Source organism: Vigna radiata, chromosome 11 (assembly GCF_000741045.1).
Source record: "Vigna radiata var. radiata cultivar VC1973A chromosome 11, Vradiata_ver6, whole genome shotgun sequence".
Classification (NCBI taxonomy): domain Eukaryota; kingdom Viridiplantae; phylum Streptophyta; class Magnoliopsida; order Fabales; family Fabaceae; genus Vigna; species Vigna radiata.
Window position 1 is genome coordinate 8,647,426 of NC_028361.1, and position 5,045 is coordinate 8,652,470.

The following is a 5,045-nucleotide window of genomic DNA, read 5'->3' on the forward strand; positions in this document are numbered from 1 at the left end:
ATGATTGCTTTTGCATTACCAAATAATTCTGGTCATTTGTCACTACTTAAGTTCAAAGAATCCATATCCATGGACCCGTTAGGAATCTTACTCTCATGGAATACTTCTATTAACTTTTGCACTCGTATGGAATCACATGCAATTCCAGACTTCAAAGAGTTAGAGTTGAATTTAGAAGGACACAATTGAAAGCATCTTATCTCCTCACATTGGAAATCTCTCATACATGACAAACTTCAACATCATGAACAACAACCTCTATGGGGAAATCCCACAAGAAGTGGGACGATTGTCACAACTGCAGAAACTCTTTTTGGGAAATAACTCATTTGTAGGAGAAATCCCTACAAACTTGACAGGTAGCACTGATCTCAAATCTTATACCTGTATGGAAACAATTTGATTGGCAAAATACAAATCCAAATTGGCTCACTTCAAAAACTTCCAAATTTAAATCACATATCAGGAGAAATTCCTGCATTGTTAGGAAATTTAATTGGTTTAAATCTCTTGATGATAGAACATAACAGCATTAGTGGAATTATCCTATCAACTTTGAAAAGTTACAGAAAATGCAAAAGCTGTCATTGGGTGCAAACAAACTGTCAGTGCAAATACGAGCCTTCATAGGCAACCTTAGTCAATTGTTTTTCCTAGGTATGGAGCAAAATATGTTACAAGGAAATATTCCTCCTAATGTAGGAAACTTTCAAATGTTACAAGAATTGGATCTGTATCAAAACAACCTTACAGGAACCATACCTAAAAAATTATAAATCTGTCATTTCTAACAAACTTCTTGATTTGACACAAAACTCTTTGAGTGGTAGCATACAAGAAGAAATGAGCAACCTATATCTCTGGCTAACAACTATTTGTCTGGTCACATTCCTAGCATTATAAGTCGTCGTGTTAGAAGTGAATTTTAAGCTTAATTCAATTCTACAAAACTGACTTGTAAGGTGAGTTTTGCACCCACTTATATACTATGAATTGGTCTTATCTCTAGTCGATGTGAAACTTCCAACACTTCGAGATTTAGACATGTCACAAAACCACTTGTCCAGATCAATTCCTAACTCTCTGCAAAACATTCCTTTATAAGAATATTTCAATATATCTTTTAATACGTTGGACAGTGAGATACTAACCGAAGGTGTCTTTAGAAATGCAAGTGCATTAGGTGTAACTGAAAATAGTAAGCTATGTGGAGGTATTTCAGAACTGCGTCCACCACCATCTCCTGCCAAAACTAAGAAACTTGCAAACACCACAAGTTTAGGTTAATTGTAATCATAGTTAGTGCAGTTGTTTTTCTTCTCATACTGTCATTTATCTTAATAATTTGTTGGATGAGGAAAGCAAGTAAGAAACCATCACTGGATTCACCAGAATTGACCAACTAGCTAGAGTTTCATCCGAAGTTTGCACAACGGAATTAATGGTTTCTCAAATCAAACTTGATAGGATCTAGAAATTTTAGCTCTGTCTACAAAGGAACTCTTGATTTAGAAGACAAAGTCGTTGTCATAAAGGTCCTAAACCTTCAAAGAAAAGGAGCTCACAAGAGTTTCATTGTTGAATGCAATGAGCTTAAAAATGTTAGGCATCGAAATCTTGACATGTTGTTCTAGCACAGATTACAAAGGTGAAGAATTTAAAGCTCTAGTTTTTTAGTACATAAAAAATGGAAGCTTGGAGCAATGGTTGTATGCTACAACATTAAATACAGAGCACTCAAGAACATTGAGCCTTGATCAAAGATTAAATATCATGATTGATATTGCTTCTGCATTACATTATCTATATCATGAATATGAGCAATCAATCATTCACATTGACTTGAAGCCTAGCAATGCCTTGCTTGATGACGACATGGTTGCTCATGTTAGTGATTTTGGAATAGCAAGACTTCTAACCATTAATAGCACCACTTCTAAGCAAACAACTACAACTGGAATAAAGGACACGGTTGGCTATGCTCCCCTAGGTATTATGTAAACTTTTGAATAGAATTTTTTTTATTTGTCTTCTCTTTTTGTAAGAACTTATGTACTAATGAAAGTTTTGCTATACATGTCAGAGTATGGAGTGAGTTATGAGGTGTCTATGTTGGGAATCTAAGTGTGAGTCTAAGTCCCACATTGGATAGAAATGAGAAAGTAGAGCACTATATAAGATGAAAGACCCATTAACTCATTGCCTTAAGGTTTTAGGTGAAGAGTGATGTCAGTCCTTTATATCATTAGGCTCAGATATTATTTGTGTTTGTTGCATACTTTTCTCATAATATTACTACAACCATGAAAAGCACTTCATTTCAGTCATTGGAATTAGACTTGCTTGTTCACTAGAGTCCCCAAAGGAAAGAATAAAATCAAGAGAATCTTTCTAGCTTGTAAGACAAATGGAAAATGACTTCATTCTCCCCATAATACTTGAGAACAAATGTAGATACATCATATTCTGGCTTCTGCCAAATTTTAATAGTAGTTCCATTACAAACTATTTCCCCACAGATTAAGTTTTCCTTTTCAAACTCAACACTATAGTAAAACTGAGAGTTCTATATTCTTAATTGCATATGTCGTTCGCTTGAGCTCATGCCCTACTAATTGCTCATAAAGTTACAATTTCACTTTCTTTTATTTCTCTCTGTATTTCAAAATTCCAGAACTATAAAGTTAACCAGCTTCTTCTCAAATTTCAGGTGTTGGCATTTGAATAATCAAAGCTGAGGTCCAAAGTCACGGCTATTTTAGAAACTGATGTGTTTGCAATAAGGTTTACTATTTAATTATATTTACCCAGCTCTTGGGATAAGGCTTTTGCTTTTCTATCTGCTCATATGAATTCGTCAATCCTTCAAAGTTATCTTTCTTATGCGTTTGTATGTAATAATTCATAGAGTAATGGACTCGATGTACTTTCTGTACTTTTATTTCCCATGATTTGGTAAATTTTAGTATTATTTTTTGCAGTCCATATACTTTTCTTAATATTATGCTGCAAGCTTAGTTGAAACTCCACTTCTCTTATAATTCTTTTAGAGTTTGCTCTGTTAAAGTCAATTAATGAATTCTTTTCATCTGCATCGATTGATTTTGTTGTAGTTTCAGAATTAGAAATACACTAGTGCAAGTTATGACAAAACCATTAACTGTTTGAAGACTGATCCAAGTGATTTTTTTGCGACAAATTCAAGTGAATCGTTTCATATATATTTGACAATTGTCCTCACTGTTTATAGATATATATATACACACACACATGAAGATTGCAAGGGGTAAGCTCTAAACAAGAAATCATTCAGTAGTCCTCGCTGTTTTCATGAACTAAGTATTTTGTTGATCTGGAACTGGTTGTAGACCAATATTTTCTTGATTGATCTTCTTTGTAGAAGAGTATTATTGGTATGTTTAACTACACAACCATTAGTGACAAACTAATATTACTATTTTTTTTTTTAATAAACATGTTTGGTATCACTATGTATCTTGACATCTTAGCTAACCTGACATCTCAGAGTACACTATATTGGTGTGTTTAACTATATAACTCTACTGTAGATGTATTAGTTAGTACATATTGATCAAAATATCATAAAATGATCGATTGTCCAAACTTGGGGGAGACCGATCAACTATAATCAGAATTAGTTAATCATCTAGTTAAGCTAAACAGGTCAGTGATTGGGTTTAAACATAGTTGGACTGTGATTAGACCAATCTTAATAAGAAACTCATTGAGAAAACTATAGATACAAGTCAAACGTATGGCTTTTAGGACTTTTTACGACACATTTATTATAACGTTAATTGCTTAACCAATCGATTTCAAACTAATTTAAACATCAAAATATCTTTAACCAATACACATGATCGATTGAAGAATAAACTATCTAAACAGGTAGAGAAAAACTGAAGAATAAGCGAGGGAAAAATTGTTTGAAGTAGACATTGGACCTCCTACACTCCAAACAACAACCATTACTAACAAACTAATATTAATTTTTTTAATAAACTCGTGTTAGGTATCACTATGTATTTTGACATCTCAACTAAGTTAACATCTCATGATACCCTAAGATTGATATGTTTAACTACACAAGCGTTACTGACAAACTAACATCGAGAGATAGTATTAGAATTCTTCCCTATATAATTTACAATGACAATAACATAAAGACTCTAATACCATGTTAGATTTTAGCTTCAGACAAGCGATGTGGGACTTTCCAATACCACTCTTCTAATGAGAATGGTTCTCATATAATGAAAAGAGCTGAAGAAAAGGATGAATTGGCCAGCTCAATTCACGTGAACTGGTTGTCCAAAACTGTAACTCCATACCGTGCAGCACAGCATGTGCATTAATATTCAAACCATACACACACAGACAAAGGAAAAAGATAATTTAAATCTTTTCCAAATGGAATGAAATAAAGACAAATACACTGCCACGAGCACAACACTGCCATAATGTATTTGTGCTCTTTCGTTTCAACCCCATTTTTATTTCCAAATATACCTTCTTTGTGTCATTTAACTTGTCTTTCGATTAATTGATTCTCACCAATTTCACATTTTGAAAATCCATACTCATGATTAAAATCAAATGTAAATTTCAGTTTAAAAATCAGTTTTTGTAAGATTAATTCTATCCAAATTCAAATTTTAAGATGATATTTGAACTTATTTTAGTCATTGTTGATTGCTTACAAATATTGGTTTCATGTTTAGGATGTAAAGTTTATATAAAAAGAATGAACTTTATTTTACAAATCTGTTTGGTATTACTGGGTTGTCTAAATTTATTTTTCTAGAGTTTTCTGCTACTTAAAAGTCATTATCAATCAACAAAGAAGAAGGACATTACTGTTTCATCCTAGCTTCCAGTTTTATCTAATGACTAACTTTCATATAGCTTGGTTCCACTTTTTCATGGACAATAACTAATACCTATTCATGTGATTGAGAGATAGTGAGAGTTTATAGTGAAAATATATTTTAAAGGTAAAATAAGAAAATAATGAATAAACTTAC

At 32.6% G+C, this 5,045-nt stretch overlaps 1 pseudogene; it reads left to right on the plus strand.

Moving 5' to 3' along the window:
• On the plus strand, positions 1-2,124 carry LOC106776718 (annotated as a pseudogene).
• The last annotated feature ends 2,921 nt before the right edge of the window (positions 2,125-5,045 follow it).